This window comes from Lycorma delicatula, chromosome 1 (genome assembly GCF_047948215.1).
Source record: "Lycorma delicatula isolate Av1 chromosome 1, ASM4794821v1, whole genome shotgun sequence".
Lineage (NCBI taxonomy): Eukaryota > Metazoa > Arthropoda > Insecta > Hemiptera > Fulgoridae > Lycorma > Lycorma delicatula.
In genome coordinates, this window is record NC_134455.1 from 275,583,938 (window position 1) to 275,607,762 (window position 23,825).

Sequence of the window (23,825 nt, forward strand, 5' to 3'; positions counted from 1 at the left end):
TTTTGGCAAATCCTTTGAAATAACTTAAATAACTGAAACTGAAACTCCGGCAGATTGAAGTGCATGGACTGTAGCAATACTTCTTTGAGAATAGTGAACGTAGCTGTAGTAATAGTAATAATGTAGTATTAATCTGTACACTTATTCTTAGAATTTGAAGCAGCAATTTGTTTTCCAGATTTTACTTTTAATTTTCTATATTTTTTTTTGTTATGAAATAGCAGGCATTAACAGCCTTGTTCTTTACCCAGGTGAAAATTGGTATGAAAAGCTACCATGACTGACCGGGATTCGAACCCGGGACCTCCGCACGAAATGCCGAGACGCTAACTACTCAGCCACGGAGGTCGGAAATTTTCTCTTTTAATGTAGTTTAGTGAGAAAAATTTCAGGTAACTAATGTTCTATTAGTTTCTGATAATCTACAATAATTTAACTAATGCATGAAATTTATACTTATAAACGAAATAGAAAGGAATAGGGAAACAGATCAAACCAAACAATACTTACGACGAATAAAAACTTTACTATTTTCTACGTAATAATTTAGGTCTATTTAATGTACAACCTTTTTTTCATATGAATTAAAAAATCTACTTTTTTTAAATAGTTTGGCAGTATTCTATATTTATCTAAAGATCGCAATTCGGGTATTTTCGTAATACCTACTTATAGAAGCAACCTGCAGAAAAATGTTCATAAAAATTCATTTTATTTTCTATTTATATGAGTACTCAAGACAACAACTTATTGATTTTAATTTTATACAACTTATTATTTACTTCAACATTTGTAAATTAAATGTTAAATAGTTCTGTAGGTGCCAAAAAAAAAGTGTCAATCAGATTAAGATAATGATAATTTTTGTTAAAAAATAGGAAGCTCATTCTATGTAATTGTTTGCTAGATAAGTGCCTTAGAAACTTTTCTATTGAACTTCAAGCAAAATGAAAATTTAAACTAAGTTTGCGACAAGTTGTGAATGTCGTGATAAGAATCAGACAGCCGTTTGTTATCAATGACGTAAAACAGACAGATGCGGTTTCCGTGGGTTTTTCAAAGGGAAAGCAGTGACTAACAGATAGCAGCACTGTAGATATCGATTGACGCTGCGCTAGCTTCGGTCAGTTCAGTGCAAAGAGCGGCAACGTGCTGACTTTTCTTCGCATCGCTCTTGAGCAGCGTCCGGCGCCTGCCTCGGTGAGCCTTGCCACCTTGTCATTCTTCTACACAACTATGATTTTAAGTGGCACTTTATTATTTTTGTTGTTGTTCTCATTAGTGAAAACATCGCATCTTTAACTTTTGCTGACATTACCAAATCCAAACTTCCTATTACAATATGAAATAGAAAGGTCATTTTTATTAAGTCATTACTTATGTAAAAATTCAGAAGAAAAAAATTGTGTTTATTCCTACTACAATTATTAATATCTAAAATTATACTTGATACACCAATTTTTCTTTAAATTAGCATGAAAGCACGAAAAATATTATATATATAAATCATTTAAGACTGTACTTACCTTCGATTAAAGATGAATATTTTATCTTAGTGATCATTTAACTTCTCTTTTACAATGTAGGGTGGTTAAACATAATAAGAAAAAATATTAAATAATTACTAATTTCAATTACTTAACAATATTTTATGTAAATATTTTACATTTTTTTGTGTTACATTCCTCACTTCAATAAATAAAAATCTACATTTTCCGTATAATTTTAAAGGTATAACACTTTTAATGCGCATAAGGTTAATTAAATATTGGTTTTTCATACTGAATACTCAAAATTACAAATTATCTTTTTTTAAATGTTACTTGCATTATTTTTATTTTTGAAGGGCCCTTCATATTATTATCTCTCTAGCATTAAATATAATTTATATTAGTAATAATTTTTTCAGTATTTAATATATCATAAATTTATTTATACCTTAGTGATCTGCAACTGTAGAAATTTCAATTTTTATAATATAATGAGTATGTAATTATGTTTTTGAATACATAGTGAAGTACGAGGGATAAAATGCAATAAAATTTAAATTGTTGGAAGAAACTTAAATTGTACAAGTGTTAACACTGATTCTAATCATCGTGGCATGAAGTAAATAAACATAATAGAAGCTAATACAAATACCCGTACATTTAATTTACTTTTTCAAGTATGATAAACCCAGTTAACGTTATAGATAATTTTTAATGTTTCTTAATGTGTATTCCATAAATATTTAACAATAGTTACTGTTATACAAATATATTATGGTTTTGAATGAAGAGAGCTCCATTAGGAGCCCATCTCGTTTACATTATGTGTAATATGTTTTTGCTATCAGTTACTGTAATAACTGATCGAAAATTGTAACTATAAAAATACTTTTAATGGGTATTTTGCGTAATTTTTTTGTCAGTAAAAGTAATTTATAGGGTAACTTTATTAGAAATATTATAAAATCATGTTTAACCTACTACTCATCATAAATCGCTCATATAATCCCGGTTTCAGACGTACTTATCTAACAACGCATTATTGATATTTAGGTAGTAGCTTGATACGGTACTTATAATTTGATGCGAGTAAAATTTTAATTATATGATTTGAATGGGATTTGATTGCATGTGTATCTATGATGTCAGTATTAATTTAACATAAATTATTCGATTAATCTTTTTTTAAAGTACTATGAATCGGCTAAAAATGAAATATTATATATTTTAAATTGTTCGAAGAAACGTAAATTGTATAAGTGTTAACTTTCCCTTTTTCTTCAAAAGTGTAAAAAAAGGTAACAAAATATAATTTAACTTTGTTAATATAACGTTGTTTAAGAAACCTCAAGCTAAATAAATTCTTTAATAAATGATAATATTTAAATTAGTCGTTACGTCAATAAATTAATATTCTAAAAAGTTACATCATCTTTTTATTCTTAAAATACAAATAAAATTGGAATACAATACCTAAAGTGATATATAAACAGTTTCTGTGTATATAGGTAAGATGTGAATACATGATCTGGCAATTCAGAAACGGGAAAAGGAAAGGGCACTCCCTCACCTCCCCTCCCCTCCCAGAAAATTGCATCTCAAGACATACCAAGAAAAATGACGATTTCATCACCTCTTTAAGCAAATTTCTAATAGATCATTAAAGATATTTCTTATTCTGCAACTGAAATTTTTATTACTAATTTTTACTTTCAGTTGTTCGATCATTGTACTCTAAATAAAAACACAAATACATTTATTGCAAAATAATGGATAAAACGTGTTGTTACTACAGAGTAGACTGCAAATAATGATATTTATAAATATCTCTGCATTAAGTTATGGTCACAGAACGGTTTATAAAAAAAATGAGCAATTATTAGTTAGCCTGTCATACAATCACATCACACTTTTCTCGGAATTCTTAAATGTAATAGCACGGGTTCTATTCCCAAGCCATTAGTCACGTCAAGAACTATTTTATTTGGGAAATTTCAAATAAAAACTATTTTTTTAATGTTTATTTATTAACTTTAAATTTAAATTAATCTTTTATTTACATAAAATGAATATTTTGTTTTCATTTATATATTTAGTCCACTAGTTTTACTGATGTTGTATTCAAAGTTGTACATTATGTGGGCGAAAACTGTTCTGTTACTTTACAGTTTTAATACAAATATATATACGTCATATTTTTTCTCTCATTCAGTTTAGAGACTTACATCCACATAACCATTATTCTTCATTTAAAATAGACTTTTGAGATTAAAGTTAATATTAATTCAATAAATATTTGTTAATTTTATTTGTTATTGACGTGAAACATATGTAATTTTTCCTTGCCTTAAATGGTAGTCATATTTTTGTACGAGTATTAATCTATATATTTTTCATTAATTTCATGCAAATCCGAGTCCTTTTTTATAAGAAAATATTAAATTATTTTTGTAATGATGTTTCGTGTTAGAACAGCATAATGACATTAACGAGTTCAATATATTATAAATAAGAAGCGTTGCACTGGGCTATTTATAACATCGTTACGTAAGAACCTCACCTATAAAGCAAATTCAATTATAAAGACTAGGCTGTTGTAACTCACTGACTATCTCATGATTTCACAGTGGAAGCGATCTTTCTTTTTTTTTTTTTGAAAATTGTTATTTCTGATTATTATAATTCTTTTAATTTTACTAACTAAATGAAAATTTATTTTTGCTTGTAACGCTGGTGGAGTGAGCAGAATTATAATTTGATAATTTATTTATTTTTTCATCATTCACTGTTAATAAATTACAATTATTAGTAAAGTCTTTGAACAATAATCTACAGTCAATTTTTCTGTCAGATGTTATAATCGCGCTCTTTCAAGAAAACCTAGAACTATCATGCCGTGCCTAGGGAAAATATCATACTAGGGAAAAGGGTAGGAAAAATTTTCATATTGTCATCTGTCTATACAGTACCGAATAATCATGCTGCTTATTAGGTAGGAAAGTTTAGTGAAGTGAAGGTGACACGCCCAATTCATACGTACGGAATGTTCTTTTAGGGAAAGGCTCTGCAATCATTCATAGTGCAGAACTGAGGGCAGACAGAGGTGTAACTCATCCACGATTGTTATTACTTTTTGACCTGTAAGGATTTTTTGCGATGAAAAGATGACAAAAATGTAAATGGAGCGCACCTTGACCCAGAAGAAGAAAACAATAGGAATAAATTAAAATGCTGAGCCTAAGTGGAGAAAATGGATGAAATGTAAGTGAAGATGAAGGGCTTTTTACCTTATGTGTGGTCAGAAAAATTTCTTCTGATATTAGTGATCAAAATAAAATTTTACTTTAATTTAGATCGAAATTAAAGTAAAAATACTAATCAATATTTCAAAGTTAATCAAAATTTAATTTTCTTATAAAAATACAGGTATATAATGGTTTGCACGATAACCTGGCGGAAGATAGCAACTTATATTCTTACAAGAATCTCGGTACAAAATTAGCATTCTGAAAGTGCTTGATTTTTTTATTTGGAAAGTCTTAAATAGTTTTACGATTATTTTACTTTAACGTACATTGGAATTCTTAATTATTTATAGGATATTAAAGTATTAAAAAAAATAAACAGTAGAGATGATTAAATAAAATTATAACTTTATTTTAACTTAATGTTTAATTTATTAAAATTATAACTTTATTTTAACTTAATGTTTAATTTATTTAATGTGTTTTTGTTAATAAGATTTTAAAGTCATAAATTGTAATATGAAGTAAATGAATAAATTTTTTTATTATTTTCAAAAAATGTAATATAATGCAAAATTATTAATTTGAATTGGTTTTCTACAATTTAGAATTTTACTAATTTCGTTGTGCTTTTCACTGAAACACCGGTAGATTCGAGTGACTTCTTCGGATGTCCAAGATTCAAAAACCAGAATTAGACTGTAATTTTATCTGAATTTTCTTTCTCATATAGGAGATTAAAAATTTCCTTAACATATAACAATTCGGTTAAAAAATTACCATTTTGAAAATATAAGGTAGGATTTCACATAGATCCTTTTGTTTTAAAATACAATTTTACAATAAAGCCTTTCTTTTAAATTTTAAAAATGTTTCGAAAGTTGAATAAGGTATCTAAAATTGTTATAAAATCCAAGAATTATATTGATGAAATAACACAAATTATGAATTTCCAGGCACAGATGGCCGAAACGTGTATTGGTATATTTTGCTTCAGTGAAGGTGAAGAATAACTAGCAGTTCTTGCAATTCTGCCATAATAATAAAAAAATTGTGGTTATAAAATTACATTAGTTTAATTATTTTATTAAAAAGGAAAACCAAAGGGTAAGAAAGGCACTATTTTGGTACATATCTCCAAATGTAAAGCTATTAAGTGTCTAAGAATAATGTGCATTATGAAACCAATTCATAATTATAGGAAGAACTGAAAATTACCTTTTAGAAAATGAATTTTTAATTAAAGGTTTCTATTACGATTTAGCACAAACTAATTGATTGTATTTTAAAAGAGATCTATGTAAAATAAAATTATTTCGTATTGTCTTCTTTCGACTTATCAGTGTATATTACCGCGTCTGGGTTCGTCTTGGTGGGAATAAACTGAAACATTTGCCGGAAAACAGTAAGTGGTGTTGATTGTTTATCGTATGTTGTAAGGTCAAATGTAAAATTTACAAGGTTAATTCTCCACTGAGGATATGGGCACGGACATGATGGAAAGAACGACGGAGTGTCAACATTTATATGCTGCAGTAGACTCGGGTACGGACACCTACAGGTGCAGTACAGCGTGGATGGTTCTCATACTTTCTTAAATTAGGATTTCTAAGAACTGGGTCAAAAGCCGGGTGATTTGGCTGTTCTTTGAGACGAGCAAAATAAGATAACAAAAGCTGGTCTCGTCTATCCCAAAGTGATGGCTCGCAACAGTCTACAAGTAAGCTTGTGGTAGGGCTTGATCTAAACGCACCTGTGGCAAGCCGAAGAAAAGCTTGATGTACACCGACCAGCATTTTAAGCACGGTTTGACGAGCTGAAGAGTAGGCGACACATCCATAATCTGAACGGGAACGAACAAGGGAATACTAAAAACGTAACATACACGACCGATCGGCTCCCCGATTGGTGTTACTAAGGACCCGTATCATATCTAAAAGTTTGGTATATTTTGTCCTTAATTTCTTTACATGTTTGACCCAAGTAAGACGGCTATCAAAAAGCAAACCTAGAAACTTACGTAAAGAGAGATAGCAATAAGCTCTCTGTTCAGCAACACTCGCGGAATAGAAGGGGTTCGTAGCCGAGAAAAGACTACACATTTCGTTTTGTCGGCTGAAAATGTGAAACCAGTAGTTCTGGACCAAGCCTCAAGGGGAAATATAGTGCTCTGTAGTAGTCGCTCTGCAGTGGGCGTTGAACGGCTCGCAATGTAAATAACAAAATTGTCAACGAATAGAGAACATGAGACAGGAGCCTATACACAATTGGTAATGCTGTTTATGGCTACAGAAAACAAGGTGGCACTTAATACAATACCTTGAGGTACTCCATTCTCTGAGACGACACTGTCCGAAAGTGAATCGTCTACACGAACACGAAACGTTCGGTGATTGAAGAATCCCCGGATAAAAGCAAGCATATTGCTCTTGATTCCCCATCTCGTGAGGGCGTTAAGAATACCACGTCGCCAGGCTGTGTCGTACGCCTTTTTTATATCGAAGAAGATAGCAACGAGGTGTTGGCGATTTAGGAAGGCGTTTTGTATGGCTGTTTCCATTGACACTAATTGGTCAATGGAAGATCGGCCTTGTCGGAAACCACACTGTTCCGAAGAAAGAAAGCCATGTTTCTCCAACTACCATGTAAGCCTGTGGTTTACCATTCTCTCCATTATTTTACACAACACGCTTGTTAAAGAAATAGGGCTTGAGGGATCGGTTTTGTCTTTACGAGGCTTTAGTACTGGTATAATAAATGCTTCTGACCAGCCGGGCGGAAAGACTTGTTCGGAGAATAAACCATTGTAAATATTCAAAAGTTGTTGTAGTGCTGAATTAGGAAGGTGTGAAAGCATACCAAGGCGAACGTTGTCTGGTCCAGGGGAAGTGTCACGTGAGTTCTTAAGTGCATGTAACAATTCGTTAAATCCGAATGGAGTATTCAATTCACCAACCGAATCACCAATGTTTAACGACAGTATTTCTATCTGTACTTTGTACCTCTGAAAATCTTTATTATATGATGAAGTGAGAGATACCGAGCGGAAAGATTTTTCTCGGTGATCAGATAGCATCTGAACGAGTTTCTTAAGTTCATTGCAGGATCCGCAGAGTATTGATTATGAACATTTGAAGTATTTGCTACAGCCGAAGATGATGAAAGGAGTTCTCCTTCATCGATGAGACCGAGAATAGATTGTCTTGGCGATCTGAAAATTCCATGGATTTTTTTCCACACAGTAGACGTGGGAGTAGTATGTGAGATGGTGTTCACATATTTCGTCCATGAATTCCTCTAAGCGTTCAAGAAGACCCGACGGCATACCGCTTTAGCCCTGCGGTATAAATTTAGATGTTCAGTTGTAGGTCTATTATTAAATTTACGTAGTGCTCGCCGACGATTCTTAATAGCACATTTGCAATCATCATTCCACCATGAAACGGAAGGACGTTTAGGATTACCCGATGTTTGTGGGGTATATCTGTTGGCAGTTTCAAATATCATGGACATAAAAGAGAAACATTGCTCAAGGATGTTTGCACCATCGTCATACTGTGATTGGAAGGCTTTATGATATCCATCCCAATCTGCCCTTTCAACAATCCACCTCCGTGGCCTTCTCTTAACCTCGTGGTCCACACCGAAACCAGTAATAATTGGTTTGTGGTCACTGCCGTGAAAGTCATCACAAACAGAACAACCAAGATGAGGGAGCAAATTCGGTGAGCATGTGGAGAGATCGATGTTAGACATAGTACTAGATGATAAAGACATGAATGTGTGAGATCCATTATTCAGCAAACAGAGGTCTAAGCCTGATCTCACACTGTGTATTATATTTCCTCGAGTGGAGCAAAAGGTTGAGCCCCAGGAAACATGGTGGGCGTTGAAGTCGCCTATTATTAACGATGGAGATGGTATTTGGGTGAGGAGATATCCAGAGCACTGAACTCAGTGTTCGGTGAGAGGTACAGATTGCATATATGTAACTTGAATGGGATAGAGATCTTTACTGCAACAGCAAGAACGAGAGGGGTCAGTTGAAACATTGCAGCCGATATCTCATCCTTCATGAAAATAGCCACCTCACCACTTTCTCTACCGTCTACTACACAATCTTATCTCTCACAGAAGTATCCTCTGAGTGCTATTGGATCATGTTGTAGAAGATGAGTTTCCTGGAAACACATGATTATCGGATCATGCACGTGTGCCAGTACTCCAATATCTTCAATGCGGGACCGAAGACCTCTAACATTCCACTGAATAATGCTCTTAAGGGAAAAATATAAACAAATAAAAAATAAAATAAAAATAAATATACTTAGTAAACAATATAAAATTTAGTTCTATGTGATTCGGTTTTTCTTTTTCGTATTCTGTATTTTAGATAACTCCGACGCCTTTGGGTCGGGAGGTATTTCAACCATATCCTCCTGTATATGGGGTGATGGTGGAGGAGACATTAGATTGGGATGCCGATATTGCCATCCCATTCTAGTATATTAGAGGGGGTAGTTATGTGGATTCCCCTTATGGGGAGCTTACTAGTTGGCTTACTGCTAGCCGTGGTAGTCTCTGCTTGTACCGGTAGAACTTTGGGAGCAGGAACTTTCGTATGGATCACGCTGTTGGAATCATTTACTGCGACGTAGGACATTTTATTCATCTTCGTCAGCTTTGAAATAGTGGCTGCAAACGAAATAACTTGATCAGATAGCTTCTGAACGAGTTTCTTAAGTTCATTGCAGGATCCGCAGTGTTGATTATGAACATTTTAAGGAGTTTGCTTTGACGTAGCGGTGGCGAAAGACACATCTGGTTTGACGAGGTTCCGTGAGTTAACTATCTTTCTATATTCCCTGCGTGCAGCCGGGAAAGATAGTTTCTGCTCACTACAGATCTTGAGAATTGCCTTCTCTTCCTTAAAGGTTGGGCAAACTCGGGAGCGGGCTGTATGCGAACCACTGCAGTTTGCACATTTTTCACTTTCCTCGCAGTTAGTTTCATTGTGACCTTCATTGGCACATTGAGCACAGATCTCCGTTCTCGAGAAAAATGTTGTAGTGTGACCATACCTTTGGCATCTGAAATATCGCCGTGGGTTGGGTATGAATGGGCGTACCCGAACAGAAAGGTAACCCACTTTAATCGTCTCTGGTGGAGCAGGAAGACCGAATGTTAGTATAAGAGACCGCGTCGGTTCTTCTGTCCCGTTCTGCCGTTTCATTAACGTTTCACTTCTACAATACTTTGGGTACGAAGTTTGTCAACAATTTCACTTAAATTCATTTCCAGAAGGTCACGAAAAAAATTACCCCTGGGCTGGTATTTAGGGTCTTGTGGCATTCCGTACTTATGTTTATGCCGCCCATATTGGTAAGACGTAATAGTGAGCGACTCTGCTCATCGTTAAATGTTTCCACCAAAATTGTTACATCTCGTAATTTCTTAATGTTCCTCGGAGAACCAATACATTCTGTGACGCATTTGTTAATCAGGAAAGGTGAGACCTTTTGAAGGCAGCCACCTTCCTGATTATTTCGAATAACAACAAAGGGAACATTCTTACACCTGACACCATCTTCGTCCGCTGTAGCAAGATTATCCTCGTCAGACGAAGCTGACCGAGGCCGTTTTACTAGACTGAAAAAAACCATAATTAAAGGTTCGTAAAACATTAGGAAAAACACATTAAAAATTCTCAGATTTCCCATGAATAGTTTAGCAATAATCTAATGAAATGAAAAATCGTCGAACTTTTAATATAAATTTTTTAATGAATTTTTAAGTAGTTTATTTAAAACTTCTTTAAATTTTTGGAGAAAAAGATTTCATAACCGTATTTTCTATAATATTACTGTATTTTAAGAGAACGTAAAATAAACTATAAAATATGTCAGACTTGATTTTTAGGATAATTAAAATTATGTTATCTAATTGCTCTTTATTCTTCACTCACGAAATTCTTTCTCTTCTTAGACAAAGTGTTATTACAATTTGCTACGAAAATACAGCATAATTTATAGAATCGGAATGGTTACTGCTTTACGAGTTTGCAATCAGTTTTTTGTTCAGAATTAATGCTTAATGTTTTTTGTTAATTTTGATACAATAATTCTTAATAAGTTACAGATTCAACTATGCATTAGTTTATTAGCCGTTCCAAAAGAGGACCATTGATAAGATTTAAAAATAGTCTTCTAAAATAATCCATGACATAATAAATTAAAACTAAAATTTCACATTATTCTTTTAGTTATTCACATATTCCGCTTCTCACTCGTAAATTTATTTCGTAAGAAATAAATTTACAAACTTTTTAGGTTAACAAAATTTTTGAATTTAGTTTTAATCCGCCATTTTAAAATTCTCCTCGGAAATACTTTAAATATCAATATGGCATCAGAATATTGATCATTTGTACACGCTGCTAAGCAGTGATTTAAGTGAGTAATAAATTAAATAATATTTATTAATTAACTTTCTTTTATTTTTTGTTTAAAATAAAAATATATTCTCTGTAGATCCTATTATAATTTCCTGTTTAAATAAATTCGTAATTGCCTGGAAGTAACTAACCCAGGAAATACTAAATATTTCCAGTAAACAAAAATAAAAGTAAATCGTTAAAATTGCTTAACTTTAGAGGCCACCCTATAAAAAAGTACTTAAAAAAATAAAAGTGTTACAAAATGCACTTCAAACATTAAAAAATGTTTGGTTAGGTTAGGTTACCTTTGTCCTTTTTCCTGTTAAGCCTCCGGGAATTACCGTTCAGGTATTACTTCAGAAGATAAATGAGGATGATATGTATGAGTGTGAATGAAGTGTAGTCTTGTACAGTCTCAGTTGTACAGTCTCATTCCTTAGATGTGTGGTTAATTGAAACCCAACCACCAAAGAACACCGGTATCCGCGATCTAGTATTCAAGTCCGTATAAAAATAACTGCCTTTACTAGGACTTGAACGCTGGAACTCTTGACTTCCAAATCAGCTGATTTGGGAAAACGCGTTCACCGCTATACCGACCCGGTGGGTTAGGTTAGGTTACCTGTCACTTACCTTCAGAATTTTGGTACTATTTGCAAGACGCGGAAGGTTTCGATGCTTGAGGAGCACGGTAGTCGTATAGCATGGCGAATTGGTGCGTTGAATGTAATATTTCTGCCTTGAGCTTTACTGAATTATATAAGAATAATGAAAAGAATCTACTGAATTTCCGTGAGACGCAAGGATTACTAAATTTTAGAACACAGTGTTGAAAGTGTGGGAAGGAAACGAAAATCAATAAGCGTAGAGGAACTTATCGTTTCCGTTGCAATGCAACAGTATGGGGTGCAAAATGTATGTGGGAAAAGGCGACAACGAAGGGAACATTGTACGAAATGCTATTATTACCTAGGGAGAAAGTTTTATTGTTCGTAGTGTTGTGGTTCCTTCTTACACGAGACAAACAAGCGTTTATAGAGCATGAATTGAATTTTTCCTCAGCAACAGTGAGTGGTTGTTTGGAGTAATTATTGGAGGGAAGTGTGTGTTGACTGGGCGATAAGAAAGTCAGAGAACATCGATGGTCCTGAAAATGTCATTGAAATAGACGAAGCTAAATAGGAAGTCCAATAGAGGCTGACGATTGTACGGTCAGTGGGTGTTTGGTGGCGTTGAACGTGGTCCGGAGGTTTTTGTGTTGCCAGTACCGAGAAGAAAAAGAAACGTTACTTAACATAATAAGGGATCGAATATTATCGGGAACAGCAATCATCTCAGACTGTTTTTAAGTCGCACGACTGTCTCGGTGATGAAGGTTTCAGGCACCTTCGAGTGAACCACAGTGTAGAATTTGTGTACACGGAAGTTAATGGAGAAGCGCAAGAGAGAAATAAGAAGATTTCAGATGAGGAAGCGCTGTCAGTTCATACCCAGAAAATCGAGAGCCGTTGGCGAAATATACGGTATTTCTTACCTGTGATGGGAAAAAATCTGAACACTTCGAAGATTATTTGGCAGAATATTTGTTTAAAGAGAGGAGACCATATCATCAGCTCGTGATTGATTTCCACCTGGAAGTAGTGTAACTGTAAAAGCCGAAGTTCTGAAGGCATGTGAAAGGTAACGTAACCCACCGGGTTGGTGTAGTGGTGAACGCGTCTTCGCAAATTAGCTGATTTCGAAGTCGAGAGTTCTAACGTTCAAATCCTAGTAAAGACAGTTACTTTCATTCGGATTTAAATACTAGATCGAGGATACCGGTGTTCTTTGGTGGTTAGGTTTCAATTAACCACAAATCTCAGAAATGCACTTCATTTACACTCATACATATCATCCTCATTCATCCTCTGAAGTAATGCCTGACGGTGATTCCCGGAGGCTAAACAGTAAAAAAGAGAAAAATAACCTAATATAACATCTTTTAATGTTTTTAGAGCTTTTTCTAACAATTTTTAATGTTTTAAGCGCTTTTTGTAGGTTTGAAACTGGAGGGGCACCTCTAAAGTTAAGGCGTTGAAATCAGTGGATTTAGTGAAAAGTAAATCTTTAAAATTATATTTCATATTACGGTTGGAATTAGAAGACGGTTGTAAATGAATTAAGGTCTTTCAATAATTTAGAAAATTAATGTATAAGACCTGGCAATTACAAAATGTTAAATATTGTAGTGCATTCACATTGGTTTGAGATGCATATTTTCAATATTTTGTGCACTATGCTAATTTCCAAACAAATGAAGTTGTTTATTTGATTTTATCACAGCGCCACTCGACATCACGTCAGTGCTATAATAAAATTATATAACGAAATAATAGTAATACAATTATAGGTATTGTCCTTGTTTATACTACGTCTAATGGGATAACTTATTATTTCTAATAATCGTACTGTATATAAGTATTTCATTACATTAATACCAAAACATAATAGGCTAACATATAATCACACGATATCACATCAATACTATCATTATTAGACGCACGACAGAACGACATCGCTACATCAAGCGGTTTCAGAATAACAATTTTATAATAAAAGACAATATTTGAACCATATAATTTAAAAGTACCCCGTCCAATATTATGGAATAAATATCAAACAAAATATGCACTCACATAAACGCACACAGACGTCAGATTCAATTCACAGTTAAAATTATATTTAACTGTGCATCATGTGTTTGTTTTAAGTAAAATAAGTAGTAACCAAGTGATCACTTAATGTTCCTTTTAAAGAAAGTTTTAATAATTCAGTTGTTTGATATTAGATCGATTTAACTTTGTCGATAATAATAGCTAAACAAATGGTGATATTAACTATATACAATGATATTGTTCGTAGATGAGTGGTTCTGTGTATAATAATAAAAATAATAAATATTGGAAAACATTTTTAAATATGCTAACTTCCTTTCAGAAAAAATTATTACGTTTTTTATTATTTCTTACAAACTATTGCCTTTCATTTTTCAATCTACGCTTGCTTCACATCATAAGAAAAAATTTTCAATAGTATGAGTATAATTTAAAAAATGAAATTAATTTTTACTTTAATAAATTACATATATCCGATTCTAAATATTTCCGATAAGTATTTCCATTTCCGACTATACTGATCGTGATATTCACTCGATTTGAATTTGAAAATACTTATCAAATGAATATCTAAAAACTATTTTCAGCTTTTTAAATTTTAATTTTTTAAGGGGGAAAAACAAATGTTTTTTTTAAAATTCTTGTCTTTTTATGCTACCGCTATTGAATTTATCTTTATGAAATTTGGTAACATCGATAGGAATTTATATTTGTAATGGTGATTATGTATTTCAAGAGCGAAGTCGCAACTGGAAATCAAAAACCAATTAGTAAATTCTGTACTGATCAAAATGTTGCTCTGGAGAAATTGCAAAACTATGATTTATGATAATTTTTATAAACTGAACAGGCTTTAATGTTTATTTATGATTATTATTCTCACAAGCATGAGTTTAATGAGTGTAGAGAGGAGTGGCAAGAGGAAGAGCCGCCTGGCTACAAAAAGGGCGAACGAAGAACGTTCTGACCACGACGGAAACGAGAGTAGCAACATAGCGCGGGCGAAGCCCGCTCTGTTTATATATATTATAATATATAATATAGTATATAGTAATATATATTACTATACATTACTGTTTAATAGTAATATATAATAGTATCAACTAATTTAATATAATAAATATCTAATATACATAAAATGTTGTTTTTAAGCGTTAAGGTCTTCTTTGGACTGTGATGTACCTTGGCTTGAGTTTTATCTTTCTTGCTTCCCAAATTTTCTTCATTCGCTCACTGCTAGCCTTCTTCTGTTTGTCAGTTCACTTTTAATCTGTCCCGCGTACCTGTTTTTGTTCTTTAAATTGATTCCACTTATATTTCTTTTTCCTGAAAACATCCCTGTCAGCTATCTCTTCTTCCAGGATGCCCGTTTCCACTAGATCACTTCTGATTTCCTTAACCCAATTTGTTGTGTTTCTGAGTTTCGTAAGATGATCAAAAATCAATTTCGTCAGCCTGTTTGTATCCATCCTCCTTACGTGCTCATAAAATTTAACACTTTTAGCACTTCGTTTTCTTGCAGTCGTTGTGATTTTAGAGTTCTTAGTTTTATTGTAGAGTTTTTCATTCCTCCGTAGTCGTTACTCTTCTTTATTTATTTTTCCGTGGTATCCTAAAATTTTCCGTAGTATTCTTCGTTCCCGCTTTTCGATCTCCTTGACATCCCCTTTTCTGTTCATGGATAAACATTCTACGGCGTATAATCCTTCTGGCTTGATGATAGTGTTATAATGTCTTATCTTCCCTTGTATGGATATATGTTTTTTGATGTATCGGTTCTTCGTTATTCCGTAGACTTTTTCCATTTTCTTAATTCATGTTTATATTGCTGTTTTATTCAGTCCGTTTGGTTGAGTCCACTCTTCCAAGTTACTTGAACATTTTGACCCTATTGATCTTGCCGTATCTTGTTTCTAGATATCTTTCATTTTTGTGTTCTATTCCACATATTCCGTTTTTTCGAATGAGATTTGTAGTCCTATATTTGATGCTGTTTCTTGTTTCTCAGTCATTATCCGTGCGTCTTCTATGTTTCATGTTAGAAGTGCTATATCATCCGCAAAAGAAATAACTAACTTTGCTCCTAATGTCCTAAAAATTTCAGTACGACCTGATTTCACCGAGGTAGTTGAAATCCGAGCTAAATATTTCAGTGGCCGTAACTCGCAAACGAAGCATTTTTGGACTTATGTTTATATGAACTTTTTCCATTATATTCACGAGTTGAATGGGTCATGAAAGTCCTGGAGAACGTCGTGATACACTAAAATTATCAATTATACACGTATTTTTAATTATGTTAGAATTCAATTTGCATTACATAACTCTTGTGAATAGGAAAGAGAACAGTTTGTTACTCTGTTATTAATACTATTTAGATTTATTACTAAAGTTACTGTTACAATAAATACAAATTTATAGAGTTAAAACTCATAAATTCTATAATTAAAAACTTCGTACAAAAGTAGAAAATTATATGCCAATAACATTACTTTTGTGTCTTATTTTAATTTTTCAATTGAAAGTAAATTTACGTTTCTTTGAATTGCATTAATTTATTTTAATTAGCTCGGGATTTACATCATTGCAATAAAAAGACCAACTGTAGTATTTTTTTTGTTGGACAGTGTACATAATTTGATTAGCCTTTTTAAATTATAGTACGGTATGTAACCGATGCTTAAGTTCTTAAAGGATTTTGCTTAAAAGTGGCTGTCTAATCAAATAATTTTAGAAATTATTCTTTTTCATTGAAAAAAAAAATTTAATTTATTTTAGAAGTCCTCCTAATACTCAGATAAAGAAGACCATTTTGTTTATAAGTTATTGATTTAGAATTGTTAAAGCAGTATAAAAGTAAATAAGAAATAAAAAATAATAGTAATATTTGGGTGATTGATGTAACATTCACTACAAATATTCATACCAAAATTAAATTTCAAATTAATCTGATATTAACTTGAAAAGAATAGTATTTTGAGAAACGATACTAAAAGTTACAACACGAAAAATCGTTATGGACAATTCTGTATGTTCTAGCACAAATTTTCATTATTCACTCGCTGGAAACGCAACGACACCAAGAGTGAGGTGTTATTCTTGTACTGCGCAATACAGTACATTATAATGTTCCAGTGCAGCATTCTCTTGAAGGTGTATTCCATTTATAGTGCACAACTATTATACAATAATCATGATTTAGTTAGTCTAACGTAACTAGTACGTCTGGAGTATGAATTCAGTGTATTAGTGTAAGTTCAGTACTACAATAAATAGCTGTAATTACAAGATATTTATGTTTTGTAAGTAAAACAAAATACGATAAATATTGGAAGTTATAAAATCTATATGCTTTTATAACTTAATATCTACTACGAAAATCCTGTAAATTAAATTTATGTAGTCTATATGCAATGTATTCCACATCCTACGGTATACAGTATATATAATTTGGTAAATTTTTTTATCTTTTGTTTTACCGTATTAAATAAACAAAGAAAAATGTAAGTTAATAACAAAAATCTTTTTCTGATTATTTTTAAAATGAAATATTTGTCACTAAATGAATTTACAAAGATTATTATAATTTTAAATTTCTGACCTTATAAGATATAATTATATATTTCAGACGGGAACACAAGGATGCAAAATCTATACTTAATAATTTAGAGAAACTTGTTTATTAGAATCCTTCCAAGAAAAATAGTATAGAGTTATTTTGTTACAATTGAAATTAGTCGTACTATAAATTGCTGTCTCTAAAAAATATACAATAATTTTATACATTTGGGATTGAAATACATATACATACTCGTATGTATCCAAGATTTGGCATAATAGCAATAATAACACTGATACACAAAAAAAAATTTAATGTTTCTCTTTTGCGTTTTACATTACAGATCTGTAAATACAATTTTTTTTAACACCCTTAATGTTAAATAAATTACGCTTCAAAAAAAAATTAAGAAAAAATACGGTTAAAATCTGTAGAATTTATAATTTTGTATGGCCATATCTGTGTTAGAATGATTTCACTGATGCTTTTCTTTTATATATAGCCTCAGGCACATCCCGAATTAATATTCAACAGTAATCGGCTAGGATGTTGGTATTCCATTTCCCTTTATAGCGGCTTTCCATGTCTCGGTGGAAACGTTCACCGTGTTCGTCACATCTCCGAGGTTATCCGGGAAAAAATTCAGATGTGAGTGGAGGAAATGTATTTCAAAGACATATTACATTCTATAGCTTTGTATGAAGTAAGATGTTGATTAACAATATCGTAGTAAATGTGAGATTTTTGTTTGCCGAGAACATCTTTGCAAACGTCTTTAAATGAAGGCCAAGCTGCATTTTCTACATTTTTTAACATTGAGTTAAATACATCATCTTTGATCAACTATCTTATTTGAGGACCAACAAATATCCTTCTTTAATTTTACCTTCATTTACATTCAGAAATTTTTGCCTGATGTACAAAAATCCGGGATTATCCTTCTTCATTGCTTTTACAAAATTTTTCGTTAGACTTAGCTTGAGATGGAGAGGGGGTAAAAATATTTTTTTGGGTTCAACTAAGGGCTCATGAATAATATTTTTCCCATTTGGAGTTATGTTATTTCCTTTCTTCCACTCTTTGGTAACATAATGTTTATCCCTAGCTCGGCTGTCCCATTTGGAAAGAAAAACACATGTACTTAGTGCAGCATAACTGCATGCCTAACAAAATAGCTAGAAGTTTCAAATCACCACATATGTTCCAGCTATGTATTTTATAATTTATTTTTCAAGAACATCTCTCATCACATCGTATGTCTCTTTCAAATTAATACCGTAAACTATTGGTATCGAAGATATTTGTTACCGTTGTGTAGGAGAGCCACTTTTAAACTATACTTGGACGAATATATGAAAAGGCGCCAGTCTTCAGATTTATGAACTTGTCCTAAGTGCAACATAAGCTCATAAATATTTGTGCAATAAAGAAAGAATTTTCATCATTCAAAGCCGACTTTTTGTCGGCTTTGAAAGCCCGAACTTTTTGTATTTTTTTAAAGTAAATATCAATCTTGCAGTCTTGATCCTACTAACAGTTCAGCTTGAGTTTTTGATAAATTTAAATCCCTAACCAAGTCATTTAATTCACCTTTTTCTTCAGTTTAGTGGTATGCCACAATTATGGATGCTTGGTAAGGAAATTCATGAAAGAGAACCATGCAAGGATCCCTGCGTAAACTGTAAAGCCTAGGTTTAGGTATTATTCATGCAGGTCGAGGAATTTTCCTGTTCATAAAGACGAGGTAGCTGTGCAGGGAGTCAAAAACCTGCAGAAGGTCAGCTACATCGAAATAAAGAAGATCGCAAACGCCCGTAGGCCTAGGTCAACAACAACTTATGCTCAGGTTGTGGCTATAGTTTCTGCTCCAACTGCTGTTGACACAAACCATTGCAAGGCAAATTTGAGCCTACCTTGGCTATCATGATTGAGAGAATAATAGACAATAGAATGAAGTCTCTCAGTCACAAGAATTTACAAAACTTTTGATAAAGGTACAGCCTCCAGAGAATAAGGCGACTAAGAACAAAAGTGCTCTTGAATAACAGACAAATGTCAGGTCAGAAATCCAAGTTCGTCTGCGTGACCTATTGGATGATGGTGAGAGAAAAGTGACTGCTTCTCAGACTTCTATGATGGAGACTCCCAAGCCTCCTGCAACCAAGATGGCCTCTAAACCACAGAGGCCACAAAAAACCACACAGGAGGAGCCTGTTTTCTCCCTGCCTGAGGCGTTGACTGGTGCGGCTCCTATGTCGGGGGTCTCCCAGGTTCTTGCCTCAAAATCTATACAAAGCGCTGATCCATGTCCGCGGCTTTGATTAGTAAAGTGGAAAAGAAGAAAGAAAAGGATGTCCGAAAGGCAGACCATTCAATAAACTAATTAAATATTAGCGAGTCGATTCTTCAATGGAACATCAATGGATGTCTGTCAAACATCTTTGAGTTCCAACGCTTGGTACATGATGTAGACTCAATTTGTATATGCCTGCAAGAAACACATTTCTGCCGAAATGAAAATTTCCAATTAAGTACATTTCGGCGAGATCAACCGCCAAATACAAGAATTAGAGGTGGAGTAGCCATATTAACGTCGACTAGAGCTGCCACCGAAGCGGTTGAAGTAAACACAAATCTGCAAGCGGTCATAATCAGAATGAAGTGTCCGCTGCAAACCACGCGATCTGCAGCATATATCTGCCGAATTTTTATTTGAAGAAGGATGATATTACACGTTTAATTGCTCAGCTTCCCCCACCAATAACTGCTGAATTCTAATTTGATTATTTTAAATGACTGTCCAGGAAAGTTTTTTCAATATCAGAGATTGATCGACGTCCTGCATAGATCTAGCACTTGTACGTGGATCGATAGCACCGAGGTACACTTTTCGTGTTTTAGAGGATCTAAATGGAAGCGACCATTTTCCGGTGTAAATTGTAACTGACATTACAAGAAAAATATATCTCATCTCCAGAAGATGGCTGTTTGATAAGGCACACTGGACGAGCTTCACAGCTAGAACGATACTCTCTGAAACAACTTGAGTTATCGAAGTCGATGTCGACGCTATAACTAATGCCATACTTGACTCGGTATCAAGATATATTCCCAAAACACTTTCCAACCCAGCAGCAATATTATTTATTAGTCCGAATCTCTTTCTGAGGTATGAGGTACCTCATATATGGTACACTCTTCCATTAGATGCTTGATTGCAAGTGCTTTATTAAAAACACCGCACATTGGTCTTTCTTCACCGGTTAACAAATATGAATTTGTTATTCGCGTGTGAACGATTCTAAGTCTGGTCACTGCCATCTGTTCTCAGCGAGTCAGCTTCACGTCGTTCTTCCATTTATATGAAGTTTTAATTGTTTTTAATTTGGTATTTAATCTTCTCCAATCATTGCTCCACCTGTTTCTTATTGTATTAGTTAGTGCATTAGTTATTGTTACAATTTTTAACATCTGCGGCTTGTACAGGAATTCTATCCAAGTTATCACAGACTGTTGCCTCTCTGGCAGCTTCGTCTGCGCTTTCATTACCTGCAATACCAGCATGCCCAGGAGTCCATACAAATATACATTGCTGTACTTGTTCATTTAAAACGTACAAGATGTTGGCGATAGGACGTCCTTAATGTTCTTGTTCCGAATTGCAGCAAGTTTACTTAGAGAATCGCAACATATTAGCACAGTCGAGTTTGTGGATATACTGTGGTAACAAGTATTGAATGCGTTCTCTGCGTTCTTGGTTAATGTTTTTTTTATTTTTTTTTCTTTTGTAATGATTAGTTTTTTTGTTGTCTTTACTAGTTTGTGTATTACGGAATTGTTGTCGGACTATTACTGGACACGTGTAAGAAATTTCAAGAATTTTGGTTGACAGATTGATTAGTTATTGTAATTTTTAAAAAGTGTTTTGTTCTTCCATAAGGAACAGTGCATAAGAGGATACACTGGTAGTTTAGTAAAAAATTATTTCAGTAGTAATTTGTCTTGAGGCAGTTCGTGACGTCAGATGTTTACGTCTAAAAGTTGGATTTATAAAATTTTCATGAGTAGAAGAAAATTTTCTAAGTGTTAGAGGTGAATTATAAGGGAGAGTTTCCTTTTGTTATTACTTCTGAACCCCTTTATCCATACCCGAATCCTTCAGTATCTTAACGACACGTACAAACATGTCTGTATAATATCACCATACAATCAGCTGTTGTTGCTTATTACAGAGCCTAAAATCTTATTAAGTCTAGCTTCTTCACTTTTCCATATACGCGTGTGGTGTTTCACAGAATTATTAGTGTTTTGTTGTTATATTTCATTAATTCTTTACAGTAGAAAAGTAATTTTTCTCGTTTTTATTTGCTACAATATGGCTTCTGCAAATGTTCATGTATGTTCAAATCATCCAGATCATTTTTGTTGTCTGTGGTAAATTTATGTCTAATTCTCAAAGAAAGACTATTTCTGAATTGATAAAAACAGCTGATTAATTTTATTTTGATTTTGCACTCGGGAATCAAGATAAAATCTGGTGGACACTTCATGTTATTTGCATATTGTGCTGAGTAAGTATAACTGAATGGTTGAAGGGGAAACGACGAGCCATGCCGTTTGCTGTACCGATGTTTTGGCGCAACCTAAGTAAGGTTGACTTCACCAGCTGCTACTTTTGTATGATAAATATATTTGAATTTTCATTCAAAAATTGAAAGTTTGTAAAATATGCAGATGTATCCTCAGCTCTATAGCCGGTACCACATGGAACGGTATTACTTGTAACTGTACCACCATCGAATCCAACATTGCTAGAAGAACAATCTGAAAATGAAGCAGATGATGTAGAGGATGATGATGAATTTCTTTCTGTGTCTGATGAGAAATTTCCTCATTTAATTTAACATTTAATTTTCCTCATTTAAAGATTTAGTTTGTGATTTAAAATCATCAAAGCAGCAAGTTGAGCTTCTTGGGTCTAGACTGCAACAGTGGAATCTTTTAGATTCTTGGGAAATTTTATTAACTTATAAATTTGAAGTCTGTTTTTATGCATAGCTTTTGAAAAGTTTTTTTTTTATAAGACTCAACTTTTACTCAGTATGGAGTGGTGATAGGTACACTATCCTTGAATCAACAAGTAGATAAAAAAACATCTTTTCGTGGGATGAGTGACGGTTGGTTTTGCCTTTGTTACTGTAATGATATTTTTTTTATCCTTACTGTCTCACTTATAAAGCAAACAATAATATTTTGTAAAAACATCTAATCAAAAAAGGCACCACCTAAGAAATTGCACTCGTATTCTTTATACATAACTTTGTGCGGTAGGAGTTTAATGGTCCCTTTTCAATTAACGTAATTTTTCTATTAATTCAATAAGCCAGTGACCCCAATGACAATTAATTTTTCAATGTAGAGAAACCCAGACTTTACATTAAATGAGTCAATAAACAAACATGGTTCTGTTTCATTTGATTTTGAACTAAACTTTCTAGAACAGTAATTAATGAAAAAGGATTTTTTTAAAGTTAAAAAAACTATTTAATTTTTTATAGATTCATCTTTATCACAATTTATAATTAAGAATTTTTGACTTTATAACTGCAACTAAAAGATTAGGTAGTAAAAGTCAATAGAATTAAAGGTTCTGTTTACATTTTTGATTCTTGTTTCATATTTGTAACTTATACAACATAACACCCACAGAAATACTATACTAAAAATCTGATTTGAACACAAGATAACTTTCTGGTACGCATATTAAATTACATATACAAATTTTTTGCTGTAATTCATTTAAACTTATACTGATTAAACTTTAACTAATGTACAGAAGTTCACTAAATGGAATATTTAGATTATTAGAAACTTTTATTTATACGACTCACCAGAAATCTGAAACTTTTGTTAATCAGCAGCTCACGAAGAGAAGAATAATGATGAAAAATTATAAATGGTAACAGAATAACAAACCTCAGTTACTGTAATTGTTCGAGATTTCCTCCTTCACAATGTAAAATATTTCCAGTGGCTTTCCGTATCATCTCAGGATCGTTTCGTTTAAATTTAACAGCATTTTGTATTTTAATGAGTAACTCTTCATTAATATTAACTTTTTATTGATATAATATCGTTTTCATATGGCCCCAAATGATGTAATCTAGTGGCGTTAAGTCAGGTGATCGTGGTGGCTAATTGATTTGTCTACCGCATCCAATCCAGTTTTAAAAATTAGAATTCAAGGGATTTCTAGCTACTAAAGAAAAATCTGGCGTTGCATCAACATGCTGTAAATTCATTTGCAATCTAGTTTGTAGATGTACATCCTCCAAAAGAGACGGAAAATTATTTTTTATAACAATTCCGAATAACATGGTTGTTGTACAAAGAATAACACAAATATACTTTGCTGTACTTTACTTACCGTACAAATTTTTC

At 32.9% G+C, this 23,825-nt stretch overlaps 1 protein-coding gene across 1 annotated transcript in view; it reads left to right on the forward strand.

Moving 5' to 3' along the window:
- Nucleotides 1-1,097: 1,097 nt before the first annotated feature.
- The window catches only part of LOC142332111 (anoctamin-7-like), a 223,300-nt gene continuing 200,572 nt past the window's right edge, over nt 1,098-23,825 (forward strand). Inside the window, exon 1 of the mRNA XM_075378345.1 lies at nt 1,098-1,200. The gene's annotated coding sequence lies outside the window, so the exon portion shown is untranslated. The remainder of the gene's footprint in view (nt 1,201-23,825) is intronic.